We start from the raw sequence: 19261 nt of genomic DNA, 5'->3' as shown, positions 1-19261 counted from the left end.
GATTGTATTAGCCATGAAGCAGCCTTCGTGGGTACATATTGTGGTATTGCTGTAGTAGCCAAGAGATGAGAATGGCTTAGCTGCCTGAACATGTGTGGCTGGTGAAAGCAGAGGTCCTGATCCTAGGAGTGAGCCACTCACCCCCAGGTGTGCTGCTTCTAGGAATGCTTCAGCTTCTGTTTCAAAAGTCATTTTGGTTTTGTTGACTGTGGTATGGGAAGGAGGATAAAACAAAAAAAAAATATGACTACTCACTTGCTCACACTGAATGTAACTGTATGTCTTGACTTCAGAGAAGAAGGCTCCTTTCTGAATAATATAAAGATATATTTTTAAAAGAAAACCACACTGTATTGTTTTTGCTGCTATTCAGGACAAGCAAAGCCTGGGATTTATTACTAAAAAGGATCACTTGTCTAGAAGGCTTTTGGAGATTTTGGATGGTGTCACTGACAAGGGCATGCTGCTCTCTGGAAATGGTGGGCCATAGGGGAGGAAGTAGCAATGCAAAGCCTCTGAATGATGACAGTGCTGGAGAGGCATGTTTGCACTTCCCTCTAGCATGAGCATTCAGAGGGAATGGGAGTGCACGTAAGGAAGTGTCAGGGTCTTTATTTGTTTCTAAGGGCCGGCAAAGCTCCATCAGGAGTGGGGAGAACGTGGGGATTGCCACTGGGTCCTGAGAGCTAAACAAAGCACAAGAGAGAATCAGGAGAGAGAAGGCAACAGATTCTCTTAATTATCAATGAGACAGAGTAATAAGCTGGTCGACATGAGTGGCCTCATGTTTCCTTGCAGATCTAATAAAAGACTCAGAGGTCTCAAGCACAGGTGTCAACTTGTGGTGTGCTGGATGCTGCTAGTTGTGCTAGAGTGGAACCTGGAAGTGCTGCCTGAGACCAGGTCCTGCTTTCTAGCACTTTCATGTCCCAGGCATATAGTGAAAAGGTTTTTCAGCCTCAATGACGTCTAGTGTTACTTGAGCATAAAACCAGGTAACAGACAGACAGCTTTTTATCAGATTACTTTGTGAGCATATTTAAGCTGGGTTTCAGGGGCTTCCTCCTCCAGGTCAGGAGCAAGACCTTACAAGGCCATTACAGTTACTGGTTAGGAGTTGCCATCACTGTGGCTGGCAAGAAGCTCTGGGCTTTTGTAGCAGTGCAAGAGGGCATATTGAATATTCCTGGGATTACTCTTATCCTGGAAATATCAGTTGGCCAAGATCCTCAGCTGTGTAGTGCTGTGGACCAAAACGTGTCTCCTGCAGAGTTTGGCAAATGAAAGACCCAAGGGAGGAAACTGTGGCACAGCTAAGTGTTTAGGCTCTTTTGATGGTGTTTGTGGTCCCAGAGTGGGAGAAACAGTTACAAGATCTTTTGTCCATGAAAAACTTTAGCTGACCTCCATGTGCCAGAGTTTTAAGGGACAGATGATGCTTGGATGATGCTTGAAATTAGGATTTGCCTTATGCCTTCCTTTCTTCTCCTGTGGATTGTGTCAGGTAATCTCTTAGCATGTTTTAGGACTGCATAATTGTTTTTCAGATATTGGGGCATTGCAATTTCTTTAACAGCTCACCATAAAAACATATTGACTCACAGGCCACAGCTGTTCCCACTTGCAGACCTGAAATTCCCATGTCCAGGACAGCAGGGGATGCATCTAAGAAAAGATATGAGATAAAATTTTACAATGTCAGTATTGAACATGATATCTGAATTGGAGAGAGATTGCTTGCTTCAAGTATCTCTAAGATATCTGCAGTGTCTGCGGTCAACTTGCTGATGGTGAGAAACTAGTGGCTGAAAGAGACCTACAGAATCACAGGATTATTGAGGCTGGAGAAGACCTCTGAGATCATCAAGTCCAGCCTATGACCTAACACTACCACATCTGCTAGACCATGGCTAGACCATCCAGCCTTTTCTTAAACACCTTCAGGACCAGTGACTCCACCACTTCCCTGGGCAGTCCATTCTAATGTCTGATCACCTTCTTTGTGTGGAAGTGCTTCCTGATATCCAGCCTAAACCTCCCCTGGCAGAGCTTCAGGCTATGCCCTCTTGTTTTGTCACTAGGGAGAAGAGCCTGACTGCCACCTGACTTTAGCCTCCTTTCAGGTAGTTGTAGAGAGTGATAAGGTCCCCCTCAAGTTTTTCCTCGAGGCTAAATGACCCCAGCTCCCTCAGCCTCTCCTTATAAGACTTTCCCCCCTAGTCCTCTCACCAGCCTCATTGCTCTCCTCTGGACCTGCTTCACCACCTCAGTGTCCTTCTTGAAGTGAGTGGCCCAGAACTGGACATAGTACTTGAGGTGAAGCCTTACCAGTGCTGAGATCAGGTGGAGAATTACATCTCTAGTCCTGCTGGCCACACTGTTCCTGATACAAGTCAGGATGCCATTGGTGTTCCAGGTTACCTGGGCACACTGCTGGCTCGTGTTCAACCTGTTGTAAACCAGTACTCCCAGATTTCTCTGCCAGGCCGTTCTCCAGCCACTCTTCCCCCAGTCTGTAGCTCTGCATGTGGTTATTGTGGCCAAAGTGTAGGATCCTGCACTTGGCCTTCATAGCACTGGCCTCAGCCCATAGACCCAGCCTGCCCAGGTTCCTCTGCAGCATCTATCCTCCAGCAGATCAACACTCCCCCTACCCCAGTTTGGTGACATCCACAAATTTGCTAAGGTAGACTTAACCCCTTCACCCAGGTCACCAGTGAAAATGATGAATAGGACTGGGACCAGTACCGACCCCTGGGGGACCCCACTGGTCACTGGATCCCAATTGGATACAGCACCATTCACCACCACTCTCTGGACCTGGTCATCCAACCATTTAACCTTGAAAAGTGTGCACCTGTCCAAGCTGTGGACTGCCAGCTTTTGCAGGAGGATATTGTGGGAGACTGTATTAAACTATGGGTTAAAAGTATTGATCATCCTCATTGGAATAAGTTTTTCTACATCAAGTGACCTTTTCTGAGGCAAAAGCATATTAAGAAATATTTCTGAACTTCTTAGCTTACATTTAATTTCAGCAAAAAATGTAGAAAATTTTAAATAGCTCAGAACTAGCAATATGTTTCATAATTTGTGTAATACTTGCTTTTTCCTAACTGTACACTAGGGATGAATGGTAGAAGTTTATGTCCTATTGCATAACTAACCAACTCATGTTGTTTTTTCCTGATTTTTCACAATAGTTTGGATACTTCCATAGAACAACAATGGTCTTCTCTCTGGAGATTTTTGTTCCTTCTTTTGCATTTTGCTGCTCATGATAGAGATTTATGGGCATCCCTTCATCACCTATATCTTTAATTTTCTCTGTCTTGTCATTAGACACCAAGATGCTTCATCTTTTTTCTTTTGTATCTAATGTTTTGTGCATTGGAACTGCCAATTGTTTCCCCTTTTTCAGGGGGATGTACCAGAAATGACCTTGAGCTCCCTGCTGAGGGCACAGAAAACAGGTAATGGATCGTCCAGAACTGTTGTATTTTTAACTCTCATATCCAAAGACCTAACCTGAAATCCAACTGCAGACAGTTCCCTTTCTAATAGCTTGTGGTCTGCTTGTGATACTGTTTACTTAAGTCAAGTTCTTCCAGAACAGCTAATAGATTTTGGTGTTTAGAAACAAATAGTTTAGAAACAAATGGGTACCAAGTGTTCCTCCTCTAAGATTTGAAATTGCTTGGACACACCCCATGAGATCTGTGTCTTGAGAGCCTTCTTCAGCCAGCATGTAGTGGGAGCAGTCTCTGAGCTGGATCAGGCCCTGAAACTGTTTCGTTTTATTGTTCATCATATCTTGAATGTCACCCAAGAAAAATAGCTGGAACTTTCCTCTGGTTGAATTAGCTGAACAGGTCTTAGAGCTATTCTTTGTCAGCCTTTCTGATGGCTGAATTGTATTCTTGAGGGATAAGGAGCAAGGGAAATTGCCAAAACTTGATGGCAGGGATTTGAGTAGGTGGAGGGATAGCAACAGCATCCTCTTTGTCCCAGAGAGTTGTTCCAGTTGACTCTCTTGGGGTTTACAGGGCTGAACATGTGAGTGGGAAGAGCTGCAATCCTGGCTGTTTGCCATGACACTCTGGGGCCTGAAGGGGCTTTAAGTGGTGAGTGCTGCTCTTGTACTGGGGGAAAGGAGGCAAAACATGCAAGACATGATACTTCAGTCTCAAAGGTCTTTATGCACCTTTGAGGGACTGGTTGAAATCCATGACAAGGTTTCACAGGGATCAGAGAATCAAGTTAGTTTCCAGCATAACACACTCTTTCTTCTGAATTTTCATATGTGAAGACAGATACAAACACTTGATAGAACCAGATGAACAAACCCAAGTAAAGAATGAGAAGCCCCAGAAGGTGGTAAGGACATGGAGCAAGCAGTTCACAGTGGAGTGTTTTCAGATCTCAGTGTGCACATCAAACTTCTATCAAATACCTCTCCCCAGAGCTACACCAGACCCCAGATTCACCACAGAGACATGTTGTTTGCAGGTTGTAGATAAGCATCTGCTGTGGATGCTGAGTTGCATTTAGCAATCACTCTGCTGGGCTGGTTTCAAGAAAAGCTCAGATTGTGCCATTTCAGCTGTGTACTCCCTCCAGGGCATTGTGTCAGGACAGGAAAGGCCTCTTAGCTTTTAAAAAGGTCATGACTGGACTCCTGAGGGACTTAGATTGCCCTCCTCTATCCTTGGGGAAGAGGCTGATTTTCCAGTGTGTGTGTGTAGAGGGAGAAAGGATTGTGTAAGGTCTTGGAATGAAACATCAGGCTGGGGCTTAGGCAAGTTTGAGGCTAGAGGGGAATAGTTATGATTCTCCTCCTGGGTTGTCAGGCAGAGATTTATTATTATTGAGATGGTTTATTTGAATGCAAGGACCCTTATGCTCAAGTTTGATTTCAGTGAGCAGAAAAAGAAAGACAAGTTCTCAAGTGAGAACAAGACAGAAAAGTGATCAACACAAGAAAAAAAGATTTAGAAGATGACTGTACGCATACAAGACAGACCTGTGTGATGACAGCTGAAAGAAGGGGCTTGTCACATGAAACCTTATCAATACTGGAGCACTAGCAGCTCCAGTAATACTTCAGCTCTATGGTTTATGGGTTTGTTTTGCAGGTTCAGTAGTAGTATGAGAACAATTAGTAACTAAAATGAAAAATAAAATTATTTTTAATTTTAGCAATAAAAAAAGGTTTTTCATGAAAACACTATCCCCTGGTTTGACAACATATTCTGAATGTTTTAAAAGGCCAGAGGTCTTTCTTTAAAGCTTATGCAGCCATCAGGCACAAATCCAGTAATCTGATTCTACTTAAATTCACATGGGCATGATGGGATGCCTCCTTTGTGCTGTCCAGAGGTGGCAAGAATTACTTGGCATAGAAAGCAGCAAATTTCTGTATGAATCTGCTGTATTTTTGCAGAGTTGAGCCCTGCAGATGCTGGAATGTTGGAGTCTCTTTTATAATCTTTTATACTCTTCTTATAAAGGCTGGTGGATACACCTGGGTACTTTGAATTTTAGGTTGGATGTTACAGGAGTGCTACAAGCAACAAGGACCCGTGGATTGACCAGGCTATGCCATTGTCTGGCCAGCCCAAAATTTTCCCTCCAGAACAGGTGCCTAAGGGAAGGCTGGCAGATATACCAGTCCACATGAGTAATGCTATTTAGCCAGCTAACACAAAGGAATATGTGCCTCCAGGCATCACATGCCCGATTCACACACTTCACATGATCCCAGAGGCCATGTCTTCCTAGGGGTTTGTCCATATAAATCACACATGCAGTTGCAGGATGTAAGGGCCTGTTCTTCCAAACTATTTCCTTTCTCCAGTGCCTGGGGCAACCCAGCTTATAGAGGTTTTTGAAACTTAGCTTTTGTGATGCACACCCTCCTCATTGGATGGAGGAGAGCCTCACTCAACCTACTAACCACCCCCCTTCTAATCCACCCCAGGATGTCATTGGCCTTCTTGTCTACAAGGGCACATTGCTGGCTCATGGTCATCCTCTGTCCACTAGAACTCCCAGGTCCCTTTCCTCTGTGCTGCCCTCTAGCAGGTCTGTCCCCAACCTATACTGGTTGTTCTTTCCCAGATGCAAGACTTTACACTTGCCCTTGTTGTAATTCATTAAATTTCTCCTTGCCCAGCTCTCGAGCCTGTCTAGGTCCCTCTGGATGGCAGCACAGCCTTCTAGGGTGCCAGCTAGTCCTCCCAGCTTTGCACCACCAGCAAATTTGCTGAGAAGACACTCTGTCTCATCATCAAGGTCACTGATAAAGATGTTGGACGCAGCACTGGTCCCTGGGAGACTCCACTAGTCACAGGTCTCCAGCTGGACCCTGCACCATTGGTCACCACTCTTTGGGCTTTATTCTGTAGCCAGTTCTTAATCCATCTCACTGTCCATTCTTCTATTCCACATTTCCTGAGCTTACTCAAGAGGGTGTTATGGGAGACTGTGTCAACAGCCTTGCTAAGGTCAAGGTAGACTACATCCACTGGCCTCCCTGCACCTACCTGTTCAGTTACAACATCATAAAGGCTATCAGATTAGTCGAGCATGATTTCCCCTTGGTAAATGCATGCTCACTACTCCTGATAGCTTTCTTAATTTCCATGTGCTTAGAGACGACCTTCAGAATGAGCTGCTGCATCATTTTTCCAGGGATGGAGGTTGGGCTGACTGGTCTGTAATTGCCTGGGTCTTCCTTTTTGCCTTTTTTGAAGTGGAGTGACATCTGAACGCCATCTAGTAAAAGGTCTTGTTTCATGGTATGGAAACCTTAGACTTCACTGCCAGCTATTGCAAAGTTACTACTAGCTGATTATAACTTATTTACTTATTGTATAATTCCAGAAAAAAATACCTCTTCACACAGACCAAAATTTGACAATCACACACGTGCCAAATTATGAAAAGAAATCTGTTTTTTCATGTACCTGGACCTATGCAAAGCATTTGACAGTGTCCCACACAAGATTCTGATCTGTAAACTGGAACAATACAGATTTGATGGATGGACCACTCATTGAAGAAGGAACTAGCTGCGTAGTCACACCCAAAGAGTTTGATCAATGGCTCAACATCCGAATGGAGATGTGTGATGAGTGGTGTTTCTCAAGGGTTGGTAGTCAGACCAGTGCTGTTTAACACCTTTGTTAGGGACATGGACAGTGGAATCAAATGAACCCTCCACAGGTTTGCTGATGACAACCAACTGTGTGGCGAAGTCAACGTAATGCAGGGAAGGGATGACATCCAGAGGGACTTTGACAGGCTTGACAAGTGAGCTCAGGCAAACTGCATGAAGTTTAACAAGGCTAAGTACAAGGTTCTGCACCTGAGCTGAGGCAGTCCTATGCACAAATACAGGTTGGGAGGAGGAAAGATTGTAGACAGCCCTGAGTAGAAGGACTTGGGGTGGTGGTGGTAGACCAGAAGTTCAACATGAGCTGTCAGTGTGCACTTGCAGCCCAGAAAGTCACCTGTATCTTGGGCTGCATCAAAAGAAGCACAGATAGCTGGTAGAGTGAGGTGATTCTTCCCTCCTACTTTGCTCTTGTGAGATCCCACCTGGAGTACTGTGTCTAGTTCTTTAGTCGCCAGCATAACAAGGACATAAAGCTCCTGGAATGTGTCCAGAGGAGAGCCTCTAAAATGATCAGAGGGCTGGAGCACCTCCCCTATGAAGACAGGCTAGAGAACCCTGGGGTTGTTCAGCCTGAAGAGGAGGTGACCTTGTAGCAACCTTCCAAAATCTGAAGGAAGCCTACAAGAAAGCTGGGGTAGGGCTTTTTACACAGGTGTATAGCGAGAGGACAAGGGACAATTGCTTAAAACTTGAAGAGGGTAGATTTAGGTTAGACATTAGGAAGAAATTCTTTATTTGAGGGTGTTGAGACACTGACACAGGTTGCCCAAGGAAGCTGTGGCTGGCCCCTCCCTGGAAAGCCTAGGGCTCAAGGCTGGCTCAAGGCCAGGCTGGATGGGGCCTTGAGCAACCTGGTCTAGTGGAAGGTGCAGGATGGTTGGATCCAGGTGACCTTTAAGGTCCCTTCTAACGCAAATCATTCTGTGGTTCTATGATTCTGTGATTCTATGTATTTATGTTTTCAGATTCAATTTCCAGGTTCTTAAATTTATGCCATTATAAAGCTCTGGAAAATGTGTTTTGGGGGTAGAAATGTTTCCTTTTCAACAAGAAATATAATTTAAATATACTAAGGGGTTTTGGTTTATTGGTGGGTTTTTTGTTTTGTTTGGGTTGGGTCAAATGCCAGGTCTTGTATCATAGAATAGAATCATAGAATCATAGAATTGGCTGGGTTGGAAGGGACCTCAGAGATCATCAAGTCCAACCCCTGATCCACTACTGCTGCAGTTACTAGACTATGGCACTGAGTGCCACATCCAATCTCTTTTTAAATATCTACAGGTATGGAGAATCCACTACTTCCCGGGGCAGCCCATTCCAATGCTTGATCACCCCCTTGGTAAAGAACTTCTTTCTAATGTCCAACCTAAACCTCCCCCAGCACAACTTAAGACCGTGCCCTCTTGTCTTGCTGAGAGTTGCCTGGGAAAAGAGACCAACCCCCACCTGGCTCCAACCTCCTTTCAGGGAGTTGTAGAGAGTGATGAGGTCTCCTCTGAGCTTCCTCTTCTCCAGGCTGAACAGCCCCAGCTCCCTCAGCCTCTCCTCACAGGATCTGTGCTCGAGTCCCTTCACCAGCCTTCACCAGTCTTAACAACCCCATGGTAAGCTACAGACTTGGGGAAGCGTGGTTAGAAATCTGTAAGTTGGAAAGGGACCTGGGGTACTGGTTGACACTCAACTTAAGATGATAGTCAACTTAATAGTGTGCGCAGGTGGCCAAGAAGGCCGCTGGCATCCTGGCTTGTATTAGGAACACTGTGGCAAGCAGGAATAGGGAGGTGATCGTCCCTCTGTACTCAGTTCTGGTGAAGCTGCATCTTGAGTGCTGTGTTCAGTTCTGGGCACCTCACTATAAGAGGAACACAGAAGTGCTGGACTGTGTCCAGAGAAATGCAACAGAGCTCATGAAAGGCCTGGAGCACAAGTCCTGTGAGGAGCAGCTGAGGGAGCTGGTGATGTTTAGTCTCGAGGAGGCTGAGAGGAGACATTATTGCTCTCTTCAACCACCTCAAGGGAGCTTGGACTGAGGAGGGAAACAGATTTTTCTTTGTGAACTGTGAAAGGACCAGAAGAAACAGACATAAGCTACACCAGGGGAGGCTTAGGCTGGATGTTAGAAAACATTTTTTTCACTGAGAGGGTTGTCAGGCATTGGAATGGCCTGCCCAGTACAGTGGTGGAGTCACCATCCCCAGAGGTATTAAAAGGGCATTTGGACATGGTCCTTAAGGACATGGTTTAGTAATTAGATTATGGTGTTGGCCAAAGGTTGGACTGGATGATTATGGAGGTCTTTTCCAGCCTAAAACATTCTGTGATTCTGTCATACTGTTTTTCCCAGAAAAATAAGGCTTGGGAAGGGAAACTAGAAACTCAGATCTGTATGCAGAGACCTGCTAGTGTGGGCAAATTGAAGAGCTAGAGCCCAAATGTGTCTGGTCTGCAAGTTCCAGATAGATGAGTGTCTCATTAACTGTTTGTGATACTGAGTTTCTCTGTACAGGCACAAGTGAACTTCTTCAGAGATTGCAAAAACAGAAACCAAGAGCTATGGCAATGTGCTACTGTTAAGACTGATATTTTTCTGTCAGGATCAGGGAAGCTGACATGTTCATAGCATACTTCTCTGGCTAGGGTTGTTCTGGCAAAAGGAAGCGAGATGTGTGTCTTACCCTTCCAGCTGGACTGAGTTTATCACAGCTTAGCACCTCTGAGATTGACACTCATGCAGGGCATGAAGCAGCTGAACTGGTCTTTGTGGATTTACGTGAGATATTTCAGTGGAAAGTAATAGGATGCAGAGGAACATTCAGTGAAACAAAAAAACCTTAGAGCTGAAATACATGTTTGAGGCAAAACAAGACTGCTCATTAAAACCACCAGTGATCAATTGTAGCAAGACAAACCTCTTTTAGGGCACAGCACTCCAAGGTCCAACCAGGTGTTCCAGCAGAAACGCACGAATAGCGCTCTGAGTCTATAGCCCTCAGGGTTGACTAGCCTGGATTGGTGCTATTGCTTCAAAAGCAGCTAACCTCTCTGCTGGCTTGCTCAGGAGTGAGCTGAGGCTGTGCTTCAAGCCTCACCTTTTATTGGCTCCCCAGTCCTGCTCATGCGCAGTAGGGGCCCACCCTAATCAGGCACAGGTGGGCTTAACGCAAGCTCATGACCGCTACCTGGCAATTAGTGGCACCTGGTTGCCTCATTTCGCTACAAGCAATAACTACTAACTAAATTTTAAAACTGTCAATATTCAAATGTGATTTCAAGAGCTGGAATCTCTTGAAAAGTATTCTACTTTTTAAAAACAAATTTAAAGAGAAGTTGCAAACAGGAAAGTGTTGAAGCAGTGTCTTGCTTTAAGAAGTGTTAAAACAAAAAGGTTGGGAGGCATAATTTTTTCATCTTGAGCAGTTTAGTTAATTCAGCACAAAACTGGAAAATACTGTGATTAACTCTTAATGCAAGTTTTCAAAGCCAAGAACTATTTAGTTTGAAAATACTTTGCTGAGCTCTACTTCTGCCTTGAAAGAGAAGCCTGCAGCTGTTTCATAGTAAATTATCCATGGAGCACTGACTCCTTCCTTTACCATGCCTTATAAGCCCCAAATTTGCCTTAATCTATTAGTTTTGTTGGCTCTGTTGTCTGTTTCTGCTTTATCTTGGGAAGGAATAAAGCTGACAGCCCAGAACCAAACAGGGCAGCAACTATCCTCTTCAGTTGCCTGCAAAGAAACACAGAGAGCTTTTCTTACCTCTAGTCATGATCCTGTAATATCCCTAAACACAAGAAAAGATTTTTTTTTTTTACATCTCCCTAATGAAAGGAAAACTCTTACATAGTTTTTCCTTGTCACAGGTGAAAATTCCTTTGAGGTTAATTCTTTCTTTTACAAAGCTTTCTTCTCTCAAGGCTGTTAAGGAAAATAAATAGATGAGCCAAAACAGCAAAATCCCTACTTGGATGAGATGACAAGCTGTTACATCCAGATATGTACCACTGAAGGAGTTAGAGGGTGGCCTTCCACTTGTTTGCTGGCACACATAAATAAATGATAAAAGAATTATTCAGTAAATCTGATGTAAGATTAACAAGCAAGCAAAAACCAGAGGCAGCTTGTGAACTGCTCATTTAATCCTGAAAGGTGTTAAAACCCTCAGGAATGAGGGCAAGTCTTGTGGAAGCAGGTATTTTATGTAAGACTCTTCCAGTCCTGCAATTACTTGTGACTCACAGCTTGCATTACAGAAGAGTAAATGTTTATCCCTCATGGCCACAGAGAAGAGTCTGAAGATGAGAATGTTAAACCTCAAAGAACAGAAGGCAAATAAGAAATACTCCAGTGCTTGCCTTCTGAAACAAAAGAAAGAAAGCCTAGCAGTTTTTAAGCTACACTGAGCTCCTTCTTTCTGCTGCCTGTAACTCTACACCTTCTTCTCAGGTCTGTCAGTCCAACTTGACACCTCAACCACAACACTCTTAGAAAACTACAGGGTTAAAACATGTGAATGCAATTGGATGCAACCTTGCATTTCCATGTGGTGGGCCAGTTATGTCTGGACTTGGCTCATGCACAGCCCACCTCTCCTGTGGAGAAAAGCACTATCCTCCCATTCCCAGCATCTCCTCACATTTACTGCAGTGGCATTTATAATGATTTTAGGTGGCATTTCTGACACCTGAATTCAAGATCACATCTAGGTCAAGACTATTGCTAAAAAGAGTCCAGCATTTTGTCTTCCAAGGTGCCTAAACATTGTGCATCCATACATCTCCAGAAGTAGTCCATGACTATGTAAGTAAATGAAGATGTTTTTGGAAAAAAAACAAAAAACATCTCTATTAGGAGCAGTCTGAGCATGTGGAAGAGATAGAAACTGCCTTTTGCATAACAACATGTGCTACAGCTGCTCGATGAGAAAGTGCTGTTTAGTGCTGGGCTGGAGGGAGGCTGAAATATCCAGCAGTAGCTGGGTAGCTGAGAAACAAAGAGACTGAGGCCCTTTGGTGATCTGTGGGTTATTTTGTCCACACTGAAATTTTGTCAGGTTTATACCAAAATGGCCTCAGGAAAGCCTTAGTGCCTAGAGGTTTTACTTTTTTATTTCTTTTCTTTGCAGAGGAAAAGCCTATCTCTAGCAATGACGGCCTTGGTGCAGCATGGCTACACTGTCAGAGGTGGCACCCAGCCAGCAGTGTTCTTCCCTGCCCAGTGAAAGGTCAGCACACCCTGTGGTCCAGGGGGCTGGCAGTCTGCTGCTACCAGCAAAGCACACACATTCTTGGGAACCCACGTCAGAGGGAGTTTTCATTGTATCTGTTTCCCTACCTCAGCAGTGTGAGTCCACAGTTCTGTATGCACTATGAACTTCTCCAGATGATTTTATTTTACCAAGAGTTTAATGTCAAAAATACTTGTTATGTTAGTCTCAAGAAAAATGAAACAAAACAAAACAAAACAAACTTTTCTATGTCCCTACATGCTTAGTTCTTCTTTCAATATAAGGATGTGAATGATTTTGAACAGCATGACCTTAGAAAATTTGAGGAATAAGTTCACTCAATAACAGAGGAACCAATATTCCTTAAAAAAGCTGCATTCTCAGAGTTCTCATGGCATCAGACAGATTGGAAATCAAATTCACATGTTCCTAATTATTTAACAGGAATTCTTAAAATTCCCACAGGATAAGTAATTTGAAACAAACCCACAGAGCTATTTTGACTGTTTCCTGGGGTAAATTTATGTCATAGTTCGGTTACTTACAAAGTTATCAGCTGCCTTGGAAAAACAGTCTATGCTAATACACCATTACCTAATTCTTGCCTGCAGTCTGATCCTCAGAGATTTCTGAGCCTTTCAGTGATCCCTTGAATGGCCTCTTTATAACTTTAAACACAGTGACATTTACTGAGGTAGCTGCCATACTAATTAAACAGGAAGGTTTATAAGAACAGCCATTTTTGTTTGCCATCCTACCATCTATAACACTGCTGACTTGTGTATCAACACACATGACTATTTTTTCACCACTAGACATGAAAACAAAAATTCCTCAGTGGACTTCAAGGATGCACTGGGAGATGTCAATGTGGAGAGGCCAAGGCATTGGCGGAGCCAAGTATCTTCCATTATTTCCTGCTTTCCATTATTTATTCTGATTTTCTACCCCTTAGGAAGGTCAGGAGGTGGGAGACTAACCTGCTGAAAGAAGTCTGGGCTCTGGGTCTCTTTTTCACTCTTGACTTTGCACACAGCCTTGGGGTAGGCCGTTTCAATCTGTAGTACCTCAGCTTCTTACTTTCTGTGTAAAGTGCTTAGACATGGCATTAGGAACTTCAGAGGACATGAGTTACTGTCTGATTTCTTCTTAGGCAGCAAAGGGGTCTTACTGATCTCTCCTGTGGCCTCTGGGGTATGAATCAAGAGAAAGACGGTGTCAGAGACCAGGCAAATTTCCATCTGCTTTGTATGTGCTCTGCTAGTGGAGTGACTTTGATGTGGAATGCCTGTATCTTCTGCTTCTGGGGCTGTCCAACAGAAGCTGGAACCTGTCTCTTCCCTGGTGTGCCACGTGACAGTGCTGCTAGTGACAGGCATGTGTCTTTCACATTAAAAGTGCCAGACTAGCCCTTCTGTATTTTAAAAAAATGCTTCCCAAAATTTTTATCTGCCAGAAGCAGATGAAAATGCGGACATCATCTGGTGCCCTGAAAGCCCATATTTCTCTCACAGGCTCTCTTTGAATGAATGACTCTCAGGGAAAATGTCATTTTCCAGTTTGGAGTATCCTGTCTGTAGGATCTGAAGCCCTCCATGACCAAAGAATCAGGTCTGCCATTTTTCATGTTCCTCCTATAGTCTGCATAGTGACTGGTGGTAAATGGAATAGAACAGATGAGGAAATCTCACTGTGCATATGCAAACATAGGCTGTTTCCTGTTCACTGTTTGAAGACAGAGCACTAACTGAGTTTAAGTTTTGCTCAAGATCTTTTAAATTTCTTTGATACCTAAATATTTATGCATATAGAAGTCAGCAGCACACCACAAGTGTGCTTTGACCACGGGCAGGCTGAACTGACCTTTGGGAGTGCACCCCTCACTCCATGACCATTTATGTTGGATATCCACAGCAGGCATGTAGGGTCAGGAGGGAGGTTTTACTCATGGGTTGCAAAATCGCAGAGCACCAACCTGGACTCTAAATGAAAATTAAAACAAACCTCCTTTGGGATGAGATGGAAAAGTCAGCTCAAGGAGGAATCTGTTCTCAGCAAGCTTCAAGCGACCACAGGAGATACAAGTTGGAATCCAGCCTTGGCTGCACCACACACCATCTGTTAGCCCTGCACAGCAAAATAAAGAAAACCAGAAAGCGTGTGATCATCCTGTCCCTCACTGGAGAGCCCAGAGAAGTGGCTTCTCTTCCCAAATACATTTCTCGGGGTGGGAATGACACATTCATTTTCCGACACTGGTGATGCTGCGCATTGAACTCTTGTCCTACTCATTCTCCTCTCAGTATGCAGGGACGCAGATTGCCAGGCTGGGACCTGAGTGGGAAGGCTCTATTGCCATGGTTTAGCAAATTGCAGAGGAACAAGAGAGAGGAGAGGATGATAAAGTGTCTCCACCAGGCACCCTGCTGGCAAGGTGCAGGTGCTTGCTCCTGACCCTACAACCACCTAGGAACTTCTGGGACTGAGCACTTTCAGCCAATCAAGAGCTCTTCTCTCTCTTTTTCCCCTCTGACCTTGCACATTTTTGTAACCTTGCAAAAGTTTAGACAACGTCATCTTTAACCTACTGCAGGCAGGGCTTGAGAGCCTCATGAGGGACAGCTAAAGGAAGCGTACTTCATCAGCACAACATCCCCATGGCCAATGGCTGGTGAGATGGACTATACTCCTTCAACCCACCACTCCAAAAAGGGTTCAGGAATATCTCTCCCCTGGCATTGTGTTTCGAAAGTTGTGTCTGGCGAGACAGCTAACTGACTTTGGCAGGCATTACTCGCAGTGTGATAATTAATTAAAGCACAGTTGAGAAAATCATAGCACAAGCTTACTCCACAGCCAGATATGCAGCTCTCTAGCATAGCAGGGCATCCTGCTCTAGCCCATATCTCTTTGGTTGAAGAAGTAGGCAGCTTGAATTTTGCAGTGAAAATAATAGAGATGGATGAAAATAAATAAATCCTTGTGCTAATCAGCAAAAGGACCTCAGCAAAAGGTCTGCAAGATGAGGCAACCTGGAAACAAAACAGCAGGTCATACCACAGCAATAAAAAGGCTAAGCAAGGCAAGAGAGCATTTTACACAAGGAGGTTCACCTTCTCCTGTTGCCTGTAGGGCACTGAAGACTGAAGGAGCCTCCCTGAAAAACAGAATAGTGCACAGGTGGAACAGGTGTCTTGTCTAAGGCAGTCAGCTTCCCATGTTTCTTTGCCTTCAGCTGAGCTCTTCTAGGTATCAACAACAGTGAAGCTGCATGGATTGTGTTCCTAAGCGTACACTCAGTTTGTTCTGCTCTTGCCTTTCCCACCACTGCACATTCAGGAAGATTTAAGATAACCACGAGGAGCAGGCTTTCCTGCAACAGTAGCTCTCAGCTGCCTGTATGCCTGCCTGTCACTGCCTGCGTTATTAACAAGTACCTTCAACCCCCACTCACTGCCTGTGTGGAAATGCAGGCAATACTCTTGCAAAACAAGAGCTTGTAGATAACTGTTGGTGTGACAGGCTTGCCACTAGTCACTCTCAGGTGCTTGGATAGCTCGATGCAATGTTGCTCCTTTTGCAGACCACATCAGAGACTAAGCCCAGGACAAGAGGACATCCACTGCACGTGGAACTATTGCTGTAGACCAACTAGTCACTAGGGACACAGGCAGTGCCATAGTAATTTTATCCTTAAGCTGGGTTGCATTAACAATGCCAGGTATTCAGAAAAAGAGATTTAGAAAATTATTTTACTGATATCTTTGAACAAACTTTTAAGTAGTAGAAAAGGATTAATTTGTTGTTGTTGTTGTTGTTGTTGCTGTTGTTTATTTGAACTTATTTGCACCAAAATCACCAGGAGGCTCACTACCTTTTTTTTTTTTTTTTTTTCTTGTAACATTTTCTCTTCTGGAAGGAAAATTTTAACATTTATAGGGAGGAAAAAAAAAAAGACTTCTTACTTAGTTGCATTTCCTAAAGAGAGGAGAGCAGAACATGGGTTTTGGTTGTTTCTAAGCAGATACTTTTTTTGAAAGACTTCTCATCCTGGAAGACCCATCATCCTCAGCTATCAAATCTTGCATATGAATGGAATGAAACAGCTTAAGAACTTTCAAAGTTAGTGTTTCTCTCTCTTCCCCTCCTTCCCTTTTGCCCTGTTTCAAGCACTCTTTAGAGCATTGTTGTGGACATGAAACTTTTTGATTGCTTCTCCTCTTACTTGCTGTTGTGTGAGGCCAGTGAATTTGCTTGAGGTTTAGCACAGCTGCACCACACAAACCAATGATGCCCATGTTGTATTGTAGACACTTGAGGGCTTGTTTCGACTTTAACCTTCTACATGGTCCGTGGGTGCAAGTACTAGCCTAGTTGTGCAACTCCATTCCTCCAACTTCTCCCCCTTTCCATGTTAGAAGTAATATATTTTAGCTCTCACTCTACTACCTTCCACCCACTTCAGAATCCCTGAGTACTATAAATCAGGCTCTGTTTTACAGATGGAGTTTTGTTACCCCTATAGGATTATGTATTTTACAGAGGAAGAAAAACTCAAATCCAGAAAATGGTTGCACTGAAGCACATGAAGCTGATGCCATGAAGCTTCTTCTGTATCCAGTCAGGATTATTTGGAAGAGAAAGAAAGTTTTTAAATGCTGGAAAGTGTGCTGTGTCAGACTTGCACAACTGCACATTGTTTTTACTGTTCAGGGACACATTCTGCCTTCATAAAGTCCCACCTACTTCAGATTAATTTGTAGTTGGGTTTTAAAAAATGTTAGGCAAATTGTTCAAGATCCAAGAAACCAGAATTACTGACCCCATCTGTCTTTAATCACTTGAAAATTTTATTTCAGTGTTTTGGTTTTGATTTTGTTTTAGGTAGAGACTTTGCATAAGTCTTTCATATTTTGTCTTAAAATGAGGCATGGGTATGAGAAGGAACAAAAAAATTATGCAAACTACAATTTTCAGTGTAACAAATTAGAATATATTCCAAGTAGTTTGTAAATATGCTGCCTGTTGCTGTTATTGATGGGTTTCAAGATCTGTACTGGAAATAAACTCAAAGTCTGATTACACCCAGTGGATTATCAGTGGTTTGTGGGGAACAGCAGTCCACCCAGGCCTGGCCTGCTAAACATTTCCATGCTCTTTTCTACCTGTTTAATCTGAGTCTATCAGCAGTAAAAGTTACACTAATTGTCTTCCCGCAGTTCTGTTGTAATGTAAGTGTTTTCAGCCATGGATAATAGCTGTGTAAAACAGGTGTCTTCCTGCTCTGTTTTGCTCTGCCTGGTTTGGCAGCACCATTTGTAATTAAGGTAGGTGAGTCTCCATTACAGCAGCTTGCTGTAAGTTTTTTATTCTTTTAGTTTGACAAACATTGCCTGGAATTCTCTAGGACGGATGTCTGAACCTAAATGGGGTCAGGTTGATTTCTAGGGGGGAAATTACACTATAGAGTTTCAACTAAATTAGATAAATAGAAAATTTATTGTTTAGTATGCTCTTGGGAAAGGAAAAATAGACATGAGAAAATTCCAACTAGTGTTTTGACAAAGGAGTCTCAAACACCAGTCGGAGGATATGCTCAGTAACATAGCAAGCTGCTGCACAAACCATTTTTCTTCCTGCTCACCAGCACCACCACCGCCCTCTGTTAAGGAGAGTCAGTGTCTTCTCTTGCACCTAGCCTCCTCACTTTCTATCCCCTGGCTCTGACTTGCACACTCTGCCACAGCCTCAAACACTGCGCTATCCCCCTCACTGATCCTGCTCGTCTCATTTGGTAAGAAAAATCTCAGTATGATCAGTTTGCAACCTCCTTAAATTCTTCCAGTGCCTTTTGGATACAAATAGGAGCTGGTGGTGGAGGAACTTCAAGCTGTGTCCCTGGAAAATGTATTGTCACTTACTAATCTTACTGGCCTTTTAATGGAATCTAACGTTGCAAAGGTGACCCAGATCTGCTACACTCTGCTACCTTATTGCATAGCCTTTATAATATGAACGAAGTATTCTTTAGCCTCCTAAGGTGCCTGATCTGAGAAGAATCAGTTACCCTCAAAGCAAAACCCAGTTGTTTCACATTGCAAAATCGAGGGAGACCTCATTGCCAGTGTTGTAAATTTCATTAGGAAACTGGGCCTTTGACAACATGCCACACAGTGAATTGAACATAACCTTGTTATTAGTTCAATATATCTCCATTACATGTCCTTACATAGCTGACCTTTCACTCTGTAGCCAGCATTGCAAAGCTGCTTGCAAACCATATGGCTGAGAGGAAGGCAGGGACAGCTGGAAACCTCTGAGGCAACTCTGCATTTCTCTAGAGTACAGATGCAGTCTCCGGCAAATAAATTTATGCTCCAAACTTATATCCTCTTGAGTGCTGGCTAAACAAAGTTTCAACAAAGGTTTTCCAAGGGAAGAGTAGAAGGCCCTGAACAGTTTTCAGGCACTGAACTGAGTATGCATTTAGCTATTGGTTCTTGGTGAAAAAGCAACAACTGATGAGAGAGAGGCACAAGAGAGCTAGGTCGCCGTGGGAGAGCAGACCAACGGAAGGGCGCTGCAGCTGCATCCTGGCTGCTCGGACTGCACTGGCGAGGCACAGTGCGGCGCGGCGAGCGCCAAGCCAGGGCAGATATGGGTGAGCAGACGGAGCCGGGCCGTCTCAAAGGCGAGGGGTCTATGAACACTGATGCATGCTGCCCGAGCTCCGCCGAGCCCAGCCGTGCCATGCCGGGAACGTGCCGCGCCGTCCCGTGGCCGGGCGGGGGCCAGGAGGCCGCCCCGGGCCGGGCCAGGGCCGCGATACCCCGCTGGAACGCCTCACAACGC

At 44.1% G+C, this 19261-nt stretch overlaps 1 protein-coding gene across 1 annotated transcript in view; it reads right to left on the bottom strand.

Annotated features, from left to right (window-relative positions):
* Positions 1 to 19261, bottom strand: part of KIF2A (kinesin family member 2A) — a 289833-nt gene that overhangs the window by 90721 nt on the left and 179851 nt on the right. The window lies entirely within an intron of this gene.

Source organism: Heliangelus exortis, chromosome Z, assembly GCF_036169615.1.
Source record: "Heliangelus exortis chromosome Z, bHelExo1.hap1, whole genome shotgun sequence".
NCBI classification, from domain to species: domain Eukaryota; kingdom Metazoa; phylum Chordata; class Aves; order Apodiformes; family Trochilidae; genus Heliangelus; species Heliangelus exortis.
The sequence above is the reverse complement of the archived record's forward strand: the minus strand, read 5'-3'. Positions and strand labels throughout refer to the sequence as shown.